The sequence below is a fragment of the Rattus norvegicus genome, chromosome 15, assembly GCF_021556685.1.
Source record: "Rattus norvegicus strain SHRSP/BbbUtx chromosome 15, alternate assembly SHRSP_T2T, whole genome shotgun sequence".
Lineage (NCBI taxonomy): Eukaryota > Metazoa > Chordata > Mammalia > Rodentia > Muridae > Rattus > Rattus norvegicus.
In genome coordinates this window covers 421,805-445,244 of record NC_141548.1, presented here as the reverse complement: position 1 = coordinate 445,244, position 23,440 = coordinate 421,805, and the positions used below count along the sequence as shown (strand labels likewise).

The window sequence follows — 23,440 nt, the reverse complement described above, 5'->3', positions numbered from 1 at the left end:
AGAATTTTAATTCATTAATGCATTTTCCTGATGATGGGGGCGGGGGAAGAATGACAATTGACAATGGATTTGATGCCAGAAATTGGCCACAGAAGCCAGGAAGTAGCTAAGGGCTCTTTAGTGTCTGTATCTATGGCAAGGAATAGCACAGCATTCGTTTTTAATTTTAATCAGCTAATGTCATAGATCCAAGGATGCTGCCAAAAGTCTGTTGGCTCGCCAGCCATGCTAAGCACAAAGGCAGGGTTTGGGTGTTCCTCGCACTCCTGGCACCTGGCTCCCAGCTCTCTGAGCATCTTCTGGAGGAAGGCAAACCGGGGGACAGGCAGATCTTCACTGGCCTCCAGTTAGAGAGGAGCAGGAAAGAAAAGCAGATAAAGTAGACAATGCGGTGAGGGCCACAGCAATGGAAATGTGTTCATGTTCGCCCCACGGATGGCTGCGGATAGCTCACACCATGCCACACCAGGTCCCTCTGAAGACAAAGAGACCTAGGATCTGCTCCCATGCTACTCGGGATTGAGCAACGATTCTGATTGAACAAACTGGGGAGGTGATGCCAGAACTGAGGCACCGAGGTTGTTTGAGGGGTGCATCAAAGGAAAGGCGTGGCAATGTCACCCATGATGAAGCTTCAATGGAAAGAAACACAGGTCCCAGAAGAGGTAGCACCCGGGAATGTACATCTAAGGCTCCCACCGTGTCCCAAGCACCAAATTACTGAGGAAGAGGGTCTGTGCCACTTGAGGCTGCAGCATGAATCTCCTCAGAACTTTGCCAGCTCTCACAGGGGCCTCTGTGAACAGAAAAGAAATACTAGTTCCCAAGTCTTATTTTAGCTGCAAGCGGGGCCAGAAAGTCGAAAGAAACCTCTCTACACTAATCCTGATCATACTGAATGAGGCATTTATTCGTGTTCAAAAGCCTGTCCACTGGATCTGCCACCTCACTGGGCTCTAATTTGGGAAGCTCTCGTCTTATTTGAAGTGACCAAGTCTCTCTGGAATTGCCACCAAAAGCTACTTCCCAAGAGACATGATTTCTAGACACTTGTTTTGTCCCCAAACTTGGATTCTCCTACTTTGTTTCTTAAAATAATCTATATATGGCTATGCCAGCAGACAAGAAGCAGGAAACCCACCGTGTTGGCTGAGGTGGCAAGAGGGCTTTCCTGCCCAGGGGCACACCCCTGGCTTGGCTGTAGGCATATACCACATCCTGCACACCACACACATACTAAACAACCTTCTTCTGTGCCCCCAACACGTGCATGCTACACACATATAAGCTCCATACATACACTCTCCAAACATACTGTGTGTGCCCCCTTTACCCACAGACAATTACAAATCCTACACATAAAAATACACATACACCACACATGCTGATACCGTACATACTCACACACACATTTGCTCATACTCACAGTTCTGTTCTCTTGCCTTTAGGATAAAATAGGAGACTTTAGTTAACACTTAACTAGATGGCTAGCTGATGGTCCTAGAATGTCTCCTAGGCAACACGTTCTAGGCTCCAATCCCGCCACATCTGATACCTACCTTATCTCTGTTTCTACTGTTGTTTGACTCTGCAACAGACACAAGTATGCAGACAAAGTTAGCTTCCCAGTGGTTCACTCTGAACTGGTGAATGACTCTAGAATCTCCAGTTGGCCATGGGCCTTATCCAGGTTCCCCCTTAGGACAGCAGGGGAGGAGAGTAGAACCTGGGGAACCACAGTGTTGAAGACTTGCTCAGGCTCTCACAACGGTCCACAAGCACTCCTGTTCACAATGCCATAGATGCTGTGTCCACTGTTACCTATGGGATTCATCTTTGCACAGGATGCACCTCATGATCAACATGGGCTCTGTGTAGAAATCCCTCACTCTTGCGCTGAGCAGGGCAAGGTCCTCAAAGCAAAGCCATTTCCCAGAGAAGTACATGCCAGAATGTCTAGCATATATCCTTGCCTTGCTGTGACCTGACTGGGGTCAGTAGGTAAGCAAAGTGCTGCTGCTCGCAGGGGAAAGAAAGGAAGGGAACGCCCGTCTATAAGTACCCAACCGTCGTTTCTTTCTCTTTTTTTTTTTTTTTTTTCACACCACCCTCTTTCCCCACTAGGTGACTGTTTGGTTCATTTCCTTTCAGATGAAATCTGTTTCCCCAAAAGGGCTCTCAAAGAACACTGCTGACTTCAAACAACCAAGTTCCACCTCCACATGGAGCAACAGCTGTCAGTAGAACAAACACTAGGGAACTTGTAAGACCCAGAATGGGACATCTATCTATAAAAACACAGGAGGCCAGGAGCTCCTGTGATTCCCTCCTAAACCGGACCCCTGGCTTGACTGTAAAGGCCATGGGGACCAGTGGCCCTGGTATCAAGGTCAGAAGAGTTTCAAGTGGTTATATCTGTCCTCTCTCTTGCTGAGGGGTATCCAGCACAATGCCAGGGGTCTAGACAGGGATAGTGCTTTGCTTTCCAGTAGAACCTGACTTCTAAGATATGATATCAGAGTAGAAAGGAGAGCTGAATGATCCCTCAGTGGGGCATTGGGGACGAGATGATGTAACCCGTGACCTTTCAAATTCTTTTCAACCTTGAGAGACTCTGGTTCAACAAAAAGAATAAGAAAGCCACTGGAGACCTCCAGTCACCTGCCTGCTGGGCTCCCCTTTGGGTCTAAAAATAAGATTTCCATATCCCTGATCTAAATTACCTCCCTAATAATGTATCACTGTGGCTATAAATATGTGTCTTTGAGGGCCAGCTAACATAATTATCTTAATCAGCTATACTCACTAGAAGGACTGCCAGCTCTCTTCTTGGTCTTGGCTCAACAGGCTGTGTCTCCTCCCTGACCTCAGCAGTACTGGTCCTTGGTACAGTCATAGGGATGACTTTCCAGTAGAAGCAGGGGGGTGGGCTTTACAAGAAGTCTTTCATCCCCCCTCTGTAATAAACCTGTAACTTTCATTTTATGCTAGGGTCTCACAGTATCTCCTGATCACTCACTGAGAATTCATAAGTGGATAGATAGGGTTACAATTGCCACTGTCTATAGGGGAAGCAAGAACATGAGCACCATATCCAGCAGTGTGAGAGTGAATAATGGGCTCTGATGTGTTTCCCCCCTCCTCCCCCCAGACCCCAGGATAGGTCTATGTTTGAAGGCAGGGCCTTTAAAAATGATTAATTCAAAGGAAGCTATTGGGTGTGTCTTAATCCTACACAACCAGTATCATTCTAAGAAGCCACACATAGGGGAAAGACTAGGTGAAGACAGAGAGGACAGCCACCTAAAAGCCAAAGAGAGAGACCTCACAAGATACCAACTCTGCCTGGACCTGGATCTTACACTTCCAGCCTCCATGATTGCATAGCCACGAAAGTCTATGTTTAAGACCACTACCATGAACATTGGTTGCATTTGTTAAGGTGGTCCTGGCAAACTCACATAGGGTGGGTGCAAGTCTCATCAAGTTTTAACTTCTCCCTTTCTCTCTTTCAAAGGTTGTACCCTAATTTGTGTATGTGACTCTCTGAGGCGATTTCAGGGAAAAGAGGGTCCAGGGGGAGGTAGAGGACAAAGGTCACTGTACCCCAGTCAGGAGAGCTGGTGGATTCACACAGTTGGTGGTCCTCAAAACAACTGTCATCTTGGCCATCATTACCTCACCAATTAGCCGAAGCATCTGGACCAAATGACCTCTACAAGGTTCGTCCTGTTGCCAACCTTCTACACTTCAAGTTCTGAAGCTTTGACAATTCATCAAGGGACAGCTGTGACACCTAAAGCAGGATGGAAGACACCCTGAAGCAGAGAGTGGGACACTGATAGGTCATTGTTGCATCATGACTGTTTCTGAGGTCTAGTAGCATCAGTTCCTACCCATGCTCCCTACTGCCTGGTCATGTCCCCGAAGCACATGTGTAAACAGGCTCACAGAAATGTCAGAGTCGTGGAACAGCCAAGCAACCTCTGCCATTACAAGCAGACAAGAAGGAAGGGTGGGGTGTCTAGCAGCTTCTTAGGGCTGACACCACATCTGGCAGTGTCCCCAGCAAGCAGGATAAGCCTTCAGATGAAGATGAAGGTGGAGTTGGTCCTCGTGAGTCCACCACAGACCTGGCTGCCAAACTACTACACTCTGAGAGATAATGCAGCACTGGGGCCAAAGCGAGGGAGTGATGACACTGCACTGAGCCCTTCTGATGGCACCGGGGATGTCTACAGTGCTCTTCAGAGGGTCATCACTAGGTAAGCTTAGCATTGTATGTTTTACATGGGGTATTCACCAGCACAACTGCCCAGGAGTGCCAATGCCCATTTTGCAGATGAAGAAGCTAAGGCTGAGGGAAGCTAAGCAAAATAATGTTGTTGGATAGGGGAAAAATGAACCTGTGAATCTTACCTTGACCTAGAACAAAGATATTTAATATACTGTTACCAAATAATTTGAAAAGGAAGTCATGTAGCGAGAATTGGCAGAGGCACAACACAATGACCCAGAACATACCACTTGAACATTTGGTGGGTTGAAATAATCTCCAAATTGAAACAGCTCTTGGCAATCACATATCTGATGACCCCAGCATTTGGCCAGGAAACTGAGGTCCAAAATGTCACTTGCTCAGGGGCCACAGCAAGCCTTTGGCAGGCTAGGGCTAGGGATCTTTCTATTCTAAGATTATTCTGCTTTGTAGTTGAGAAGCTTCCTCTTTAACAAAATACAAAACACTGAGAGCAAGGTCTCCTGGCATACCTGTTTGGGGCTTCAAGGAGAAACTTCTACTTCCATTCCTGAACCTGGAGCTTCCCTCTCTGCCAGGAAACAGGCATCCTGCTCTGGACAAGAAAGCAAATGAACTTAGTGCTACCCTCACAGGATGAGACTGCTGGGAGTCGCTCAAAAGGCTGGAATTAGAAATTCTAATTATTAGAACTCTCAAATGAACCAAAGGACAATGTATAATTAGCACATGTCAAAAGGCTACTCCCAACGGCAATGCATTGTAAGCCAGAAAACAAAGATAGACTTAGAAAGGGGACAGGGAGCCATGCCTGTTCAGCCTCCTGATCCTCCTTGCCGGCCTGAATGCAACCAATCCCCACTTTGTAAGCCCCATTCCTTCCTGCTAGTGCTGGCCTTTGTCCTGTGACCTTAGCCCAGTATGGGAGTCTCTGCTCTTCATGTTTCCTTCTCTTGCTGCCCAGACAAGGGCCTTCTACACAGACACTCCATTACTCAGGACCGGGTCAACTCTAAATCCAGATGAGAAGCTGGGTAGAGGTAATCATGTCTGCTGTTCTGGGATACCTGTAAGGTTATAAAGACTGGACCCTTTGTGGGGAAGAAACCATCTCCAGTGGACTAATGATATCATTAGCTGTTGCGCTAGTGCCTGAAGCTCAATGAATGAATCTTCTGCTGACCCATGGGCCATTGATACCTTTTCGAGCATTTCTTGGCTATTAGAGTACTCGAGGTAGAAATAGCCAAAGATATAAAATCAACTATCCACAGTCCCACCCTCTAGAAACTCACGGGAGATCAAAGGTAGTAGATCCTTTAGTGTCTCAGGAAGAGCCTTGTGCTGTATGGCCTGTGTCCCGCAGGCCAACATGTCTGGCCTTGACATCTACAACCCATCACAGACCATTCTCAATCCCTACATAATGTCTTAGCTAAGCCTCTATGACCTGTGCTACAGAGATCATTCCAACATCGAAGATCCCATAAATGGTACTATAGAAAACACTCAATCAAACATAACAGGCTTTCTGTGAAGGACAGATGACATCACCATCCCATGACCCAGTGGATACTCTGCTGGCTGCAAGCTGAAAGAACATGTGATCTTTAGACACATGAACCTTACTTTGGTGGTACCCAGCTCTTTGAACAAGCATGTAGGAAAGGCAGTTTATCATGCTTGTGTTTGCCAAAGAATCTTCTAGAAGGTGACCTGTTCTCCCACCCCACCCCATGATACATAGCCAAAGTAATATATTCAGTGCCTACAGTGGCAAGCAAATGGGCTCTGGTGTATGATGATGACTGATAAAGCAGTGTGTTAAAAAGAATATAGGGTGCTCCCTTCAGCAGCACATACACTAAAATTGGAATGATACAGCGAAGATTAGCATGGCCCCTGCACAAGGATGACATACAAATTTGTGAAGCATTCCGTATTTTAAAAAAACAAAAACAAAACAAAACAAAAAAAAACGTAGGGCTCAGTCAAAAGGAGAGAAGAATGATGTCTGTTGTAAGCAAGGAATGGGAGAATGACCCTTGGTCACTTGTGGCCTAGGCAGGTAAGATTCCCACGTTCCTCTTAAAGACCCTGGTCATAAGAGTGAGATATATTTACCAATCCCCTGACAGATATCCATTCTATGTGAAACACTACAACTAAGTTGTTTCACCCAGCAAAGCCAGACACATCCCTGGCAAGAAAATGCTATTTTGGGGAAATGAACCATCCCTCAGTTCCTGTTGCTATGTGTCAGGTGGTCCCAAGCATGTTGTTTATGAGCTGTGAACAACAATGTACAAATTTGGGCCCATTATCCAAGGTTCATGGTTGCTGGACACTATTATACAGAATCACCCAGCTAAGTATGTTCCTTCATATAGCAAATGCCCTGGAACCATGAATCCTTATGACATTTTTAAAAAGTCTTTTCTACTTCCTGCCTTTATGTCCTCTCAGGACAATATGTTCTCTGAACTTAAAGCTTAGCATAACAAGAGTTCCTCTATTCATCCAAGTAGTAACTGTTTGTATTTTAAGATGCAAGTCTCACTTGGCAAATCAGGATTAGTGAGAAGTCTGTCTTTCCTTAATTGCTCTGCGTATAGTTTCATACAGCCATGAGGTATGTGTACCAATTGCCAGCAGGTCCAGGCTGTAGTCAACCCCATGGAGAAGGAAAGCCTAGCAAATGAACACTCTGATCCTGACCGAGAGGAAAAGGGAACAGACTGTGTCCAAGCCCATCCGAACCATCATCTGTGCCCCAGGAATGCTGCAAGCAAACAGCCTGGGTGAGTCATGGGAGTAGAGGGATCCTTAAGTAATTGATCCTATGGTTTGCAATTGGAATCACAGACACGGAGCGTGGACTAGCCACAAAACCTCCCAAGTCTCCATGGAGGTGGAAACCAGATGCACCTGCCCACCTTCCTACTATGAGCCAGGGATGTTTAAGAGATGGCAGCATCACAAAGTTGTGCGTGCTAAATCTCACCTATGTACCTTTTCCTCTTTTTGTTGCTACGTCAGATGGTTTCACATTGCATGTCTCAACGCCAAAGTTGAATATCAATGAGTATCTTCCTTAGAGTTAAAAAGCACATTTCCATGCATGCTGAATACACTCAGGATTGCAATGCAAATGGAGCAATGTGTATAACTCTGGGGAAAAGATAGTGCATTAACACTCATAACAGCTCCCTCTCCCTCTCCCCCCCCCCAAAAAAAGCCCACTACAAAGCAATAATATAGAAAAGGGATGAGAACCTATCTAATATATTAGCATTTCAAAACAGAGTTCCAGTGACAGGTGGACATGCTACTAGAGATTGTCAATGGAGACAACAAAACACCAAATTGTATGTTCTCTGGGATCTCAGCGTTACAGAGAAATCAGTGCAGTAATAATGTGGAGAGAAAAGTAAAGCAAAGCGGGAGAAATGACAAATGTTTCTGCTATGACTGTGAAGGAATTATTTCATTCCCCTGTTTACTGTGCGTGGTTCCCAGTGTGCCCACAGGACCTTTGGAAATAATGCGATAGTCATAGGAAACAAAAAGGAATGTGAGCAGACATTGGCCATCCTTCTTAGTGTTTATAAAGAAACAGATCATTTGCCCCTTTCTATGTCATTCTGATGGTCACAGAGATGTCAAGCACGAACACAGGCAAAGGCCTTCTGGTACCAAGGACCAGCCCAATACTAGATAAACAGTGGGTCCATAATAAAATGCACTTGGGAAGGGATGGGGAACACCCACTCTTCCTCTTCATAAAGCCTCATCCTTACCTTACCCAGAATCTTAGTATCTGAGAGTGTCTATATCCGTGAAAAACAAACGCGATAAGCAACCTGGGGAGAAAAGTTCTACATCACAGTCACAGAGGCCATGGTGGGGATGCTTGCTCTCTCATGGTGTCTATAGCCTGTTTTCTTATAGCACCCAGGACCACCAGCCCAGGGGCCACCACACATGAGCTGGACTCTCCAGCATCAATTATCAATCATGACAAGACACCACAGGCGAGACTGTAGGCTAATCTGGTGGGATCACTTTCTCAACTGGGGTTCTCTTTTCCAAAGGGACTCTTACTTGTGTCAAGTAAGATATAAAACGAGCTAGCAAAGTGAGTGAGGCATGACATGGTTCAGCCTACATCCCAAGAGCTCCCTGAAAGACTCTCTGAGCCCAACAGACAACAGTGATAAACTACAGTAGTATCTCTGTCAGGCAATTCTTTCTGTCCTCTGCCCATAGTGTGCCATTAAATCCTTGCCACATCACTAAGGCAGACACCACTGGGTTTGTTTGAGACAACCAGAGACTAAAGACTACTCCAAGTCAAGACAGGTAGTTAAGGTATCAAATTTGCCCCCCATCCACAAGCTGCCTCGTGGCCCATGGGCCTCTGCTAGTCACTCTTTGTTCTGGGTCTTTGCCATTGACAAAAGCCACTCCATGCCCTCCTGCTGAGCTGCTGCTGTCTACACCATTTTCTAACTTGTTCCCCAGGGTCTTGTCTTCCGTGCTAGGACATGGTTAACCTATCACGTCTACCTGTCTCTCTCTTGCTTCCTTTCACTGGAGTGGCCGTGCCTTAGAATTCTTCAGACTTCCCACAGAGATGCCTGAAGATTTCTTAAATGCCTGCCACCTCAGATATCAGAGACACTTACTCATTGATTAGCTGATGAAGCAATGGTAAAGAGGACAGTGGTCTTATGAGCATTTTGGCCTGTAAATTAACACAGAAACTGCAAGGGTCCACTGACTTTGCCAGCTAGGACACCAACATGTGTCACCTTTGCTGTTAGCATTGTCCCCCATTATAATAAGCCACTGACTAATAAATGAGAGGGCACTGAGAAATCAGGATGTGAACCTGGGCTGGCTCCAGATCAGAGACAGGACGGGCCTGACCACATCACCGCTCATCTGGCTTCAGGAATTCTATCCTAATTTCTAATCCACAGATTAGGGTCTGGCACAATGAACCAGGGCTCCTGCAGGCAAAAACAAACCTCTGGTATGAACCTGTTGCATGCAGGACCTCCAGCAAGTCCAGCAGAACCATGTAACTCCAGCTGAGTCCAAGGCAGCCAGGAGAGACTTGTGGTCTTTATGAGGTGATTGAGGTGATTTATGCAATAAAGGAGATATTCCACTCTCTAGGAACAAACAATTCAACAGAAACAGGTCTGGGGAGAGCAGATGGTATTCACGATGACATCTTTTAGGTCTGAGCACACCCTAAGGTGATACATGTGGGAGATAGATTAGATACAACAGTGTGGACTAAGTTCTTTTGGGACTGCTACAGACTTTACAGAGGCTCTAGACCACCGCCCACCCTGTGAAGGTTTCCTCTCCTGGCTTCCTTGATGACCCTGGCTTCCCACAGTTTTCCAACTTCTTACACCCATGTGATGAACCTATAACATGCATGTGTGCAAATATGCAGTGCTCTTTTGATAAGAGCACATTTTCCTTATGTGTAAGGGTTACCTCGTCTACCTCCTACATCCCACCGAAGAAGGGACCTAGGAGCCTTGAATTAATAAACAAATGAAAGCACTTGTCATTTGTCAGTGGGTCAGAGAAACACCAAAGTGAAGCTCAACTCAACCACAATACTTTGGAAATAAGTTAAGTCGACAATGGCATTTGCAACTGCTTGGAAGCTTCTGGCTGCCAAACGCTAGTCATTTGGCATCTTTTGCATGCACTAATCATATGGATGAGGTAGCATCCTCATTATTCCTTCTATTGGATAGGTTAGAGAATAAAAGCCAGTGGGTTACCCAAGGCTGAGAACACTGGCGTTGGGAGCTACTGTGAGATAGGGCCATAGAAACCACTAAGGGGCAATTTGTCTGAGGACTGTCTTGTTTAACTGTAGTTCCAGAAAAGTACAAAACTCAAGTATCAAGAGCCTCAGAAGTGAATGGTGAACCTGGTGACTCTACAGGACTCAGAAACTGAGGCCAGGCAGGACTGCCCTGAGTTGTCTTTTGCTAAACTGCTGGTTAGACGGTTCCCATTCTTCACTTTTATTTAATCAAAGCAAAGAATTCATAAGAATCCGCAAGTAGTCATTCATCAGACAGATTTAATATTTGATAACCCCGCAGTTTAATTTTTTATGGCTCTGGTGAGTGGAGAAAAGATCTCTTGGGGAGGCTGCCACCTTCCCTGGGAAAGAAGAGCAGATGGCCAAGGGAGCCAGGAGCACAGGCATGAGGAGGCTCTGCAGCATCTTCCCCAGACTGAGACACTACTGCTGAGATATAAGGTTAAAGTTCACAGTGGATGCCTCTTACATTCATAACGAAAATCATGAGAGAAGGTAAGATTAGAGGACAACAAGCTGAGGTCATCGAAGATCATGGTGGAACCCAAGCTCCACAAGCACCCCTTCTTCAGGAGGAGAACACAATCTCCTCAGCCACCTGACCACAAGAATGTGCTATATAAAACACAAAGGGAAAGACTTCCTGCCCTTCTGGGGCCACTCAATCTCTTTCCATACCCTCTCAGGAGTAGACCTCCCAGACACCAAAGTTCTTCTTTCTTACATATCATGTGTTTCTTCTGAGGCCTGGGAGTCAACCAAAAAGAAGAACTTGGAGCCATGAGTTCCACAGACCCACTCCCCATTGCGGAATCCTCTGCCTTTTCATTGGCTTCCAAATTAAATTATAGGAATTTCTGTCTCTTCGACCCCAAAATTCAACTCTTGACATGTATGACCTACTCCTACATCATGTGTATGTCTGTATGCCTGTCTGTCTGTCTTTCTCTCCCTCCTTCCACCTTCTTCCTTTACTATTCTGTCTACCATGATAAACCAGTATCCCCCTCCCTTCCTCTCTCTCCCATTCCTACTCTGTCTACCATGGTACAGCTGATATCTAAGAATCTCATCAACATCCACCCAGACAGTTTGGGTTTAAAAGGAGCTGTAGAGGAGACTCACACCAGCAGTCAGCATGCATTTCAGCTTTAATGTCTTTTTAATTGCCTGGAAACAAAACAGTTTAAGAGGAATCTCTCTGCTCCAACCCTCCTTTCTCTGTTCCCTCCACTCTTCCAGAAAATAAATGTCTCAGCAACTTTCTAGCAATGCATAGAAGTGTCTCCACAAACCTCAACTCATTTCTCCTCATCCCTGTTCATCAGCAGTGTAATAGGAAGAAGCACCCACTTCATCAGCACAGGGTTTGTGAAGGGACAAACCCTGTGTGTTGTGGAGACAGGTGTGTTGTGGGGGCAGGTGTGTGTTGTGGAGACAGGTGTGTTGTGGGGGCAGGTGTGTGTTGTGGGGGCAGGTGTGTGTAAGGCAGGTGTGTTGTGGAGGCAGGTGTGTGTAAGGCAGGTGTGTTGTGGAGGCAGGTGTTGTAAGGCAGGTGTGTGTTGTGGAAGCAGGGGTGTGTGAGGCAGGCTTGTGGGAGCAGGTGTGTGTAAGGTGGGAACCGCGTGCTCCCATCCTCAAGAAAAGATAGGGTTTGTGACACTCTTGCCCCCATCTTCCCGCCCTGTTTCTGCATCTCTCTCACCTCACAGGCCCTCCAGACTCAAAGTCCAGATAGCAACCTGACAGCAGCCGGGACAGGCAAGTCTGGACCTCTTACGGGAGATGGACCCTGCTATGGAAACACTGGGAGTGGTATGTGGAGAACAGAAAGCTGTTTGCCCATTTTCCTCACTTAAGAAGCTGGTGAAATTACGAGTAAGGATTATCTGCGCACTGGGACAATTCATGCTGTAAAAACAGCACTGGGATGACAGAGAGAGCAGGCAGTTTATTTGCTGTCTTGGCACTACAGCCTAAGCAATTATCAAAATGGCTAAAGGACAGAAAGCGATGTCATCACCATTCTCTCATCCTAGAAACCAAAGGGCTTTTCTTGAATGGTATGTGACACTTTCATAAGGGATTATTATGAGACTACTGGGGAAGTACAAGATAGACTAGGACCTGGCCTAAGATAACCAGAGTCAGTGAGAACAGAGATGCCACAGGGAGGGAAGACTGTGACTCATGGGACAGAAAAGCTCGCAGAGCCCCAGTGATTTCTACACAGGTGTATTTTCTAGAGAAAACATGGCAGAAACCATTTCATAAATGGCTCTAATATTTTCTCATATTTGATTGCTATTTTTAAAGTACAGGATGCTTTAAAGATGCCATGCTATTTGATCCTGTTCAGTGGGTGGTATTACTCCTATTTTCTAGGCGAAAAGACCTGAAAGGTCACAGAAGTCCACAAGGGAAGAACAGGGAAAACAGACATTTCTGGGCATTCCTACAAAAATTACAGGAATAATACAACCAACCAAGACACCTGGCACTTCCCCTGTGCCCTGCCTGGCACTAGGGACTTTATACCAGTGTTAGCTTCTGTTTTAAGCTTTATAACAAAGTTAGTAGAGAGGTGTAGTGAACATTTGTCAGATGAGAAAAATCAATGTTCAAGGACCTAGAAAGTTACCCCAGGCCACAGAAGTAGCAGGAAGTAGAACAAACACTGAAACCCTGCTCCTCCCCCAAGTATCTACCAGAATGATTTTCCATCTACAGCACCCATTATAATCACCCAGAAGAATGGTTGTCTGGTCAAAGGATGCGGGCCACACCCAGAGTCTCTGGATGGCTGATGTGGGGAGCTAAGAATCTACAATAGGTTCACAATTGATGCTCATGAATCTAGTGAAGGAGCCCCTCACCCCTTGCAAACTTCTGCCCTCTCTAGCATGTCCCTGTCACTCAATAGCAAGTATGAAAGTCCAGATAGGGAGGTGAGAGAACAAGCCATGTAATATATGGTTGCAGATAGCTCCCTCTCTGGTACACAGGACACTCCCTTGAACAGCATACATGCATGACATTTGAGCACTGGAGGCTGTAAGTACCACCCTAGGGATGTGATGAACCAATACATACTAAAACTCACTTCTATTATTCTAAAAGGGAATGCAATGTCTTCTTTCTCCAACTGAGCCATCTCTTTTCTCATTACAACATGATTTTGGAAAGACAGGGAACACTCAATAGTGAGTATCACATAAGTCTCTATATGACCCATCACATGCTGTACTGTGCCCAAATACATACATACAATAATCAATGCACATAGAAATGCCCATTTAAAAGGATGATGGGGAAATATGAATTGATAATTCAATATTCCCTTTCTATATTCTGAAAGATAGCCTTGTACATCCCATTTTGGACAGTGAAAAATCAAGAATTCAGTGCTGCTATTTCTAAGGGCTGGCTGTGATAGCCTGTGAACTGCCCCTTGTGCCTGGGGACCAACATCTCTGGGTTGATTAAAGAAAAGCCATGTCTTCCTTGTTAGTTAAGCCCCTGGAGGAAAGATGATGCCAATCCAAGTTTATTCCAGATTGAGGGGTCTCTCAGGATGCCAGACTTTAGATGCAACTGGAACAACTGCTGACTTTAAGCATGAGCCATATACCTGGCAACATCCAGTGACTGAATATTTATCAGTCCTACCCTGGTCCTGACCTCTGCCATGAGTTCAAACCCCGTGATTCCATTTACAAGTTTTGAGCCAACTTTTCCTCATCATGGAATCATTTCTCCAAAGAGGATGAGGGTTAGGGTTAGGGTTAGGGTTAGGGTTAGGGTTAGGGTTAGGGTTAGGGTTAGGGTTAGGGTTAGGGTTAGGAAACATAAAGGTGTCTTGAAAGACAACACCTACCTCCAAAACCTTGTCATCTAAAGGCAGACAGGAGGAAATGGAGCCATTTCTACTTCAGAGGGCATGGAAGAGCACTGAGTTGGGGACTGAAGACTAGACTCTGGGATCTCCTCCAGTAATAATAGATGACATTCAGATAATACAGTATGCCCAGGACACTAGCATCCTTGGCTGCCAAATGAGGTACAGTGACCATATGGTTTGGGTTACCCAGGATTCAGGGGTCTTCCAATATGCCAGATTTTGGATGCTAAAACCTTAGCAGCTCAGAGCTTCAGCCAACTGGAAAATTTGGTAATGGATGTTAAGTGCGGAACATGTACCCAGCACGGTCCAGGTGATGGAGTGTTTATCAGCTCCACTCTGACCCTGACCTCTGCTGTAAGGTATTCAAAGAGAGCTGGAGGGTGGCTGAGGCCATCGTTTTCAAGGGTGATGTAATCCTACCAAGATAGAAATGATACAACAATAAAAATAAGCCATTCAGTACATCAAATGTCAAAATCAGATAAAAACAGATGCTGGAAAGCGGACATAAGGCAGGCTGAATTGGCCAGGACGGATGGTCTAAAGGAAGCTGGGCTGCAGGAGATGGAATGAGCATGAATGAGCTACAACATCCCTCCCAGCTCACCTTCAACTCCCTCCACCTCCTTGACTCCATCCATGACAGCAGAATAGAACCTTCTATCAGGTCCAACCTCTTGGTGCCCCTCTCACATTCCACGGCCTCAGTGTTCTTGTCTTTAAAACAGAACCAAGCCCACCTGACTTGCAAAGTTTTCTAGATTTTGAAGAAAGTTCTTCACACAAGCATTTTGACACCACGTCTTAGAGAACACGCTCCGTAAAGGTCCACTGTTTGTAACTTCTCTTGCCCTCTTCCATCTGTTCACAGACCTGGAGTATTTTAAAGGCGCAGTGCTTTGTATCCAGAAGTTTCACATTAGTGAGCCATTAAAATCAGTATAGCAGACTGGGGCCTGCTCCTGCCCATCACTCCCAAAGATAACCAACGAGGTATATGGGGAGAGAGAATGGGAAAACCCGAGCTTTGTGCCGGGCCAAGCCTGAGAGCTTCCTCCAGCTCTGTTCAGATAAAAAAATGCATTCAGCTTCCAGCTAGAACTCAGTACTTCACTCAGGTCATACAGAGGTTCTCCAGGCTCCCCAGTCCCCAAGTACTGAAGACAAAATTCTGCCTTGGGAACTGTCTTGTCAGACTATGACAAGCCCAAACCCCCAGCTAAACATTAGCTAGGGTTGACGTAAGACTCTTGGAATGAAGCCTCTGGAGAGCAAAGATGCTGGCCTCAAACCTCAGGTAACACATTGGTGATAGCATCGGGGAGACTCCCCTCCCGGCAGGTCAGTGCTAGAATTAGACAAATGTAGTAAAATTCAAGGGCTGACTTCCCAACATTAAGCATTCACTTCTGTCTCATGGGTCAACTGGAGAGACAAGGCACATGGAGGACAAAGGTAGGGATGGATACAGGGAGATCTCGCTGTCTGGCAAAGGGTTCTGCTCCACTGAACTCCTCCCACACTTCCACTTTGTATTAAATCTTCAACACAAAGCCCTTGTAAAAGCAATTAGATCAGGTCAGAATTTGGGGTTTTATCTTTTGAGGGTTCTTTATTTCCCTTTTTCTTTTTCTTTTTTTTTTTCACATTTTGAAATAGGCTTTCATGTAGCCCAGGTGGAACTCACATCATATAGCCAAGGCTAGCCTTGAATACCTGGTCCCCTAAGCTCACCTCACAAGTGCTGAGATTACAAGTGTGCACGGCTAGACACTTCAACCTTAGCAGCTCAGTGAGAGAAGTGTGCAGTTCTCTCATTGTTGGGGCCACCGCTGTCAATTTGGCATCACAATCTGGTACAAGAGACACAACACATATCCTATGATGTTTTCTTTTTAAATCTGTCAATTAATAAGCAAACCTGAAGTATAAGACATTTGGAAAATTAGCAGTAATTTAAAGTGGTCATTCTCAAAGTGTGGCCCTGGAGCAGTAGCTGTATATGCAGATTAAATAGAAATGTTCAGGTCTCCATTCCTATCCCAGATCTATGTTTTATAGAGTCCCAATAACCACATACAAGGTGATTCTGTGTGTTTGAGTGTGGCCTCCTAACAGCGTAGGTACCCACTTAGACTTAAAAGCCAATGATGTCGTCCTGAACTGTCAGATACTTTCTTTAAAATGCTTGACTTCTGCAGGTACTCACTCCCTCATGTTTGAACATCTGCTCCATAAAGGTCAATGACAATCTGACATGGGACATCAGATGGATAGTCACAAGATGACCGGTAGCATGATGAATCCTCCAAGCAGCCATCTTGTGCGATTCTGAATGTTGAGAAGCATTCAGTCTAAATCCCCTATAAAGCAAGTCTGAGTCAACAGAAAGAAATGCTACCAGGCTGGGACTTTAGCTAGCTGCTCTCCAGGAATGGCTTTAGACATAAGCTCCTACAGGAAGCATATTACTGGCTGCACCGTCAAGCAGGTGCAGGAGAGGGGCTGCCCAGAAGCTGCTAGGTTCTGCCTGCCTGCCCACTTTGTAGCCTATTGTCTGGACTGCTGAGGAAGCAAGGCATGCAGAGGACCAAGCAGGAAAAGCAAGGATCCTGTTGGCCACCAGGAGCTGTCTTGAGCTCAGAGGGAGTATCACCCTGCACTGCCCTCTCCTTCTGGCCCAGCTGCTGCTGGCTGCCCAGTTCTGTCTCCAGTGGCAAGCTCCAACCTCAAGGGCCACATGGAGACAGAAGTCCAGTCCTGGAAGGTGCTGTAACCAGGTTGGTTTTCAGTCCCTATGGCCTGGAAGCCAGCAAGAGAGGACACCCTGCTCCTAGTTCAGCAACAGAGTTGCCATGACTTCTGCCTGCTCTAGTATTCCAAGAACACGGGTCACTTGCTGACACTTCACTTGAACTATCCTCCAGTTATAAAAAGGGACTACTCACCACCCTCTCAACTTACAGACTATTTGGCCCACCATGGATGACTAGCTTCTCCCCTAGGACCCTGCCAACCCAGAACTGGGCTAAGTACTTACCTCTCAGGGTTACCATCCATCACTTCAACAGCCGTGGCAGCAACTACGAAGAAGAGTGACATCTTACTTATGTTAAACCCAAGTGAGACAGAGAGCCAACTTCTATTTCATCCACTCGTTCTGCAAACTGCATTCTATCAGCAAGCGCAGAACAGCAAGAACTGTCCTTCTCCAAGTAGAACTTGGGAAGACACGAGAGAAAAGGCCTGGACAATGACCTAGAGGTAAACCTCATGAATGTAAGGAAAGTTGATTTTCTTTTTCCACAATGGGACAGGGGCTTCCAGAAACATGAGAAGGAGTCCAAACCTCAGGTATTTAGCTCTAACTGTGCATCCTAGTCCTGACTCAGAGACACCCCTCATCCTAGCAAGTCCTGCTCTTCCCTTACAGATCTATTCTCCACCTTTGGATTTAGGTAGAAGGTCTATCCCACCACTACTGCCATTTGGTCTATGAGGTCCTTTACGGTGCCAGCTGTCTCAACACAATGGGACAGTGGACAACATCCCTAGTTTCTCACCCATCGGATGCCAGCAGCACTCCACTCCACTGTGCCGAATATGTCATGTGACCATTACTCCTGGTTAGGAACCCTCGTACGGAGTAGCTCTATATTCTGACATGTATATGCACATCTGTGAGAAAGATTCCTCTTAATTCCTGAACTCTCAAATGAGCCTAATACAAGATGTGAATTACCAAGGTCTGATTATATGATAAACTGTCACAAAATACACCCCTACCTGATTCACCTCCTCCTCAGTCTGCACCCCAGAACTGGACATCCAGTGCCCAGTAAATGGCCCCAACATTTTGAGTGCCTCACTCAGCCACTGCTTGACGATATTCAAACATAAAATTGCCAATACCCTAGTGAGAGGCAACAACATATGCTTCAAATCCATCTTCTACGGTTTCACAATTAATATGAAGACAAAATGGGCAGCTATCTTCAGGGCCCTGCTGTAGCTATGCCTGTGCCTGGTTAATGAGGGTCATTTAATCCGCCCAACTGCTCTAAGAGGTTGATGCTATGCCAAATTATATTTAACAGTTGAAGAAAAGGTTCAGAGAGGTTAAACACTTTGCCTAAAGTCACAGAGTGACTGAATGTGGAAACCAGGATCTTTTCATCATAGCAGTATGCTCTTCACATACAGCTTCTGAGAGGAGCAGGAGCAGGGAGTTTCCTGGTTTCACATTCTGAGTAAAATCTCAGGGATGGGCTTTACTCTCCAGAACTATATAAAGCCAGCAGACAGTGGCAAAGCAAACATTTTGAGGGTATCATTGCACACCAAGAAACCATTTGTCATGAGGATGCTACACAAAGACGTTCTCTCCTTATAGCAGGGTTATGGCTCAGTAAAGCCATCATAAGGTAAAAACATTGTGTGTAAGAAAACTGCCAAGTAGTAGGGCTCATCCTAACCAGACTTCAGCCACTCAGAACACCCATATCCACTCAGACTTGAACAGAATCATCTGATATGAAGTCAGTTTGGCAGTAACTTCTGGCTACCATACTTGATCCAGGGAACACTCCACAAGAAACTAAACACCCAGAATGGACACACACCGTTAATATAGCTAAAAGCACATGGGGTCTAGAGAATGTTGGAAGCCCTGGACTAAAATCAGTTACTAGACATTGAGCTAACCATAGTACAGATGATAGAATCACCTAAAGGCTCCCACTAAGAGCTATGGCTCATGGCTGCTGCCTGGAATCATGGGGCAGATTCATGTCTCATGGTACTCATTGGGAAAAGATAAAACTCTGAAGTACAGTGACTGCTGAATGCAGATCACTTTTACAGTATCCTAAGCTAGGTGTCTAAATGACACAATGACTTGTAAACATTCCTTGGTTAGGTGTTCTCCTGAACCTCTTTGTAACTCCAGCACCTACTACATAGCCAAGGCCACAGCAGACACCCACACCATGAACATGTTAGCTGCATTAAGTACTTTCTCTGTAGACCCACCTCTCTAGACTCTCTAGATATAAGAAGTGATTACAAGGAAACTGGCTGCCACCCTTGTGACCTCAGCCCTGCACCCCAAATTCTTAATAACACCACTCCTCAGCTTTGTGAGCTTCCTTTTAGGGTTCCACATCCCCTCGGATATTATCGCCAGTAGAGAGCTAGGGATTTGAGTGACCCTGTTGCTAGATGACCCAAAGGATTGGCCTAGGAGACCCCCTAAAGAATTCCTGGAGCAAAATGCAAGTGTTCACACCTCCAGTTACTAGGTCACCTTGAGTGGGGCTGCTACACTGTTCTGTGGCCCAGTTTCCCCCTTGGATAGCACAGTGAGATCTGCCCCCCACGGTGTGCTATTATTACCTGGCACACCAAGGAATCAGGCCAGCACCACAATAAGGCCACCCCGCCCTCCAAGATTCTTCAAAACTCTGCTCCTTGAGGCAGGACAGCAAGGCCGGGTAAGAGAGCAGCTCCGATTTGCCAAGAGTCACAGGATAGAAGAAGAAACTGTATAGTGACCTAGAAGACATCATTCCTGGACACAGAGCCATGATGAGGGACCACAGGACAAAAGAGGATAAAGAATTGGCCTCATGCTGGAAATACGGGATTAAAACATACATACATACACATACTAACACCATCCCCATCAGTAGAGAGTGTAATTTTAGTAGCCACACAGCCAAGCAAAACACTTCGCAAGCAGTTATTTTGAGAAATGCTATTAGCCACCGGGTTATTTTTAAGGCCCCTCGTGTGAAAGGCATTTATGGCACAAACAGCAGCTGAAAGGCAGTTAACCCATAGCTCAGGGTGCACCCAGGGGCCAAGGGCTAGTCCTCAGAATAATCCCAAGCCCTATTTAGATGGAGGGAAACAGCAACCACCTCACGTGCCTCAACACCTCCATTATGCTGTTGGCTCCTGCTCTGCCCTCCGGCGACAGGCTGCCAAAACGTATGAGTAAAAAAACCGCTCTGATCCATGACAGTCACATTGCTAATGACAACCCTCAGGGCCTGCTCATAGGTCAAAATTCACACAATGGTCCCTCATGACCTCTATCCAGGCTCTGCTCCTAGAACACTAGCCTTTGGTTCTCCATTTTCCCTCATGTAAGAGACCCTTCACATAGAATGCCGGTCTTCCTACCTCTCAGAACCCAGCTCCCACTTAGCTCCACACTCTGACCCCTTTCATAAAACATCTGCACCATTTACCTATTGTCCAACGTGGTAACTATGGAGAGCAGCAATGAATTGTTTCAAATACCTAAAATATGAGCTATTGAATGCCTCTCAGTACAGGAGTGACAATGTTTAAGATGATGTGTATGCTAGTTAACTCCATCTGATCAACATAAAGACTTTATGTGTATTAAACAGTACATTGTGTCCTGAAGTATAAAGAATTATCATGTACAATAAAATAAAATTTCTACTTTATTAGTATAGGTCATCTGTTATCTTTATTATATAAGTGTTTTGTTTTCCAAGACAGGGTTTCTTCATGTAGCCCTCGCTGTCCTGGAACTCTCTATGTAGACTGGGCTGGCCTTGAACTCAGAGACCCACCTGCATCTGCCTCCCAGTTGCTGGGATTAAAGGTACACACCACCACTGCCCTGCCTTAACTTTTAATTGTGATCATCTGTGTGAAGCTGCTATGGAAACTGCTGCCAGACACTGAGTGTTTAACCTGGGCCAGGCATCACTCAAACTCCTTTACAAAACTCAGTGAACTCCCCTAGGAAATTTAAGGGTGAGGAAACTGGGCCTTGGAGGGCTACGTGAAGCCTCCTTGCAGGCTGGTCTTTATGCAAGACCAGGTAGCAAGGCCACTAAAGTCGCAAATTCAGAGAAGACTGCCTGTGTTCAACCCCAGTTCTCCACCTCAGGTAAGTTTCTCACAACCAATTTGTGCCTCTGTCTTTTTCTGGGCTCCCACACAGAGTGGATGAGCAAACCCTGACAAAACCCCTTTGCCAGTGCCTGGCACACAGCAGTAAAAGTGAGGCAGCAGTGTGTTTAGAATACGATTAATTGGTCACCTACAACACAGCAGGCATGATTCTGAAGCATTCCGTGTGCATTATCTTATTTGATGCTCGAAAGACCTTGTAGAAGTTTACAGAGCAATCAAGCTTAGAGAAGCAAAATCATTCACCTAAGGTCAATGTTAGAAGGGGGAAATTTGAACCAAGTAGTTGGGACACAAGTCTGAGTTTATTAACCCAAATTCTCTCTGCTGCTTTTCTTTGCAAACTCATCAACTCTTCAGATTCCCCGCTGTTCCTGGCACTGAGGTAGATCCTTTAAACACACTTAACAACTGTAAGCTCTGGCAAGGATGGCTGACTACAGAAACTGTCTGGAGGCTAAAGACCTCCAGCCCCTTCCAGGACACCCTTGACCCATCGTCTCTTTCTACCCTACTCAGAAAAAGCAGGCCCTATGCTTCAAATGCAGAAGCAATGCAGTAGGACACTCAGAAAGGCATCATTGGGATTCAGGACGACAACAAAGTACCCACAAATATCCAAGGCCCAAATATATGGTCCTAGCCAGCCAAGGCAGGCACCATAGTAGGAAGGAGAAGTCCAGCCTGATAGGCATCAGATGTGAGCTGGAAGCAGGATGAAAGTAGAAGGAAATTCCAACTGAGCCATGCATGTGAGTGTGTTATGTGTGTAGTTCAATTTTAGGCACTGGGCAGATTTGTACAGCTCAACGCCCTCCTACAGTTGCCTACAAAAAGCCAAAAGTTTAACACCATACCAATCAATCAACATAGGTGTGCCGGAAGAAGAGTGTGCCCAACCCAGAGCAGGGAGGCCAGAAGCTGAAGGAAGAGAGTCATTCCTGGCCCAATGGCTTATGATCTTGGCCAAGGAAAAGGCCAACACTTCTGGGAACATTCATTGCAGGGATCAGTAAACTCTGATGTGGTGCTGATTAATTTAGCATTTTCCTGTGAACCCATTATGTGCCAGGGGACCCCTATCTATCCCAGAGCTTGTGATACCTTCCCTGGTCCATGCCAGTAAACACCTGGCACAGGTCTGCTTCAGATAGTGAGGGAAGACAGCTCCAAGCAAATGTTCCTTTTCTATGCACAGGGGGTCCTGGCTATCTAGGAGTAGAGAAGTCAATCTAGAGCAGCTAAAATGATAGCCACAGGCTAGGGAGATGGCTCAGTGCACAAGCGTGAGGAGCAGTGTGCAGATCCTCAACATCTATGTAAATGCCTCACGGGAGTGGCAGCCTATAATCCCAGTCCTCAAAAGGCAGAAACAAGGAGTTCCTGGGGCAGGCTGGCTCTAGACCAGCCAAACCAGTGACCTATGGGTTCAGCAAGAAACCCCCCACCTCAGCAAATAAAGTAGACAGCAAATGAGGAAGTCAACTGACTGACATAAACCTCTGGTCCCCATATTCATGTGTGTGTGTGTGTGTGTGTGTGTGTGTGTGTGTGTGCGCACACACACACACACACACACACACACACACACACACACAGGATAACCACAACCCCAGAGTGGTGGCAGGTACCGTCAGATAAAGCAGCCATGGCAGAGGTTTACAGTGCAAAAGAGACTCACCACATTGCACTTGACTTTGAAACATGCCCTCTGCACAGTCTGGTGTCTTCTCAATAACAGAGTCACAGATTTCATGATCCAGTGCCCTCTCCTGCCTTAAGCTGGGCAGGATGGGTGCTTGGTGACTGCTGAGAAAAGCTATGCAGAAGGGTGGCCCTGATGCCTACTGGCCTGGACACACATTCCTGTCTGGGGCATCCTCACTTCCAATTACCCATGTCTCCAGCTAGGGGAGTTGGAGAAGAGCTGGTCAGAGAGAGACATAGGAAGGAAGGTCTGTGGCCGTCAGCACAGGCCATGATTTGTGATCTCTGCCTACAGAAGCTACCCAGAGTCCTGGTGGCTCAGAGAGCCCTATCCCACATAGCTAAGTAGCCTTGTCATTTCTGAACAGTTCAGGGCCTGGGTCACACAGATCATCTGATGCCAATAGATGTGGGTTTCTTTTTGCAAGCTTGGTGTGTTCATTTGTAAGGGCTCTGTCACTAAGTATACACACAGGGTAGCTTAACTCTCAGGTACACTGTCCCTCACTTCTGATGCTCCATGGTCCAAGATTAAGGTGCCCTGTCCTGCAGGACTTGGTGGGTACCAAGGTCTGGACATGGCACACTTTTTTTGTGACTTTCTCTTTGTGAATTGGACCAATAAGCATATTGGCCAGCAAGTATTCATAACCTCTCAGCTTCTGCATTCTAAAACGATCTATGATCGGTGAGAAGGCTAAGCCTCTATTGTATCTACATCTAGAATGTTCCTCTGAGAAACCTACAGGGAAAA

At 46.0% G+C, this 23,440-nt stretch overlaps 1 protein-coding gene and 1 non-coding gene across 22 annotated transcripts in view; one reads left to right on the top strand and one right to left on the bottom strand.

Moving 5' to 3' along the window:
• The window catches only part of Kcnma1 (potassium calcium-activated channel subfamily M alpha 1), a 705,305-nt gene that overhangs the window by 566,526 nt on the left and 115,339 nt on the right, over nt 1–23,440 (bottom strand). The gene's annotated exons all lie outside the window — the stretch shown is intronic.
• On the top strand, nt 6,099–6,205 carry LOC120097301 (U6 spliceosomal RNA). The gene has a single exon (XR_015639229.1). It is a non-coding gene; the product is annotated as a U6 spliceosomal RNA (small nuclear RNA).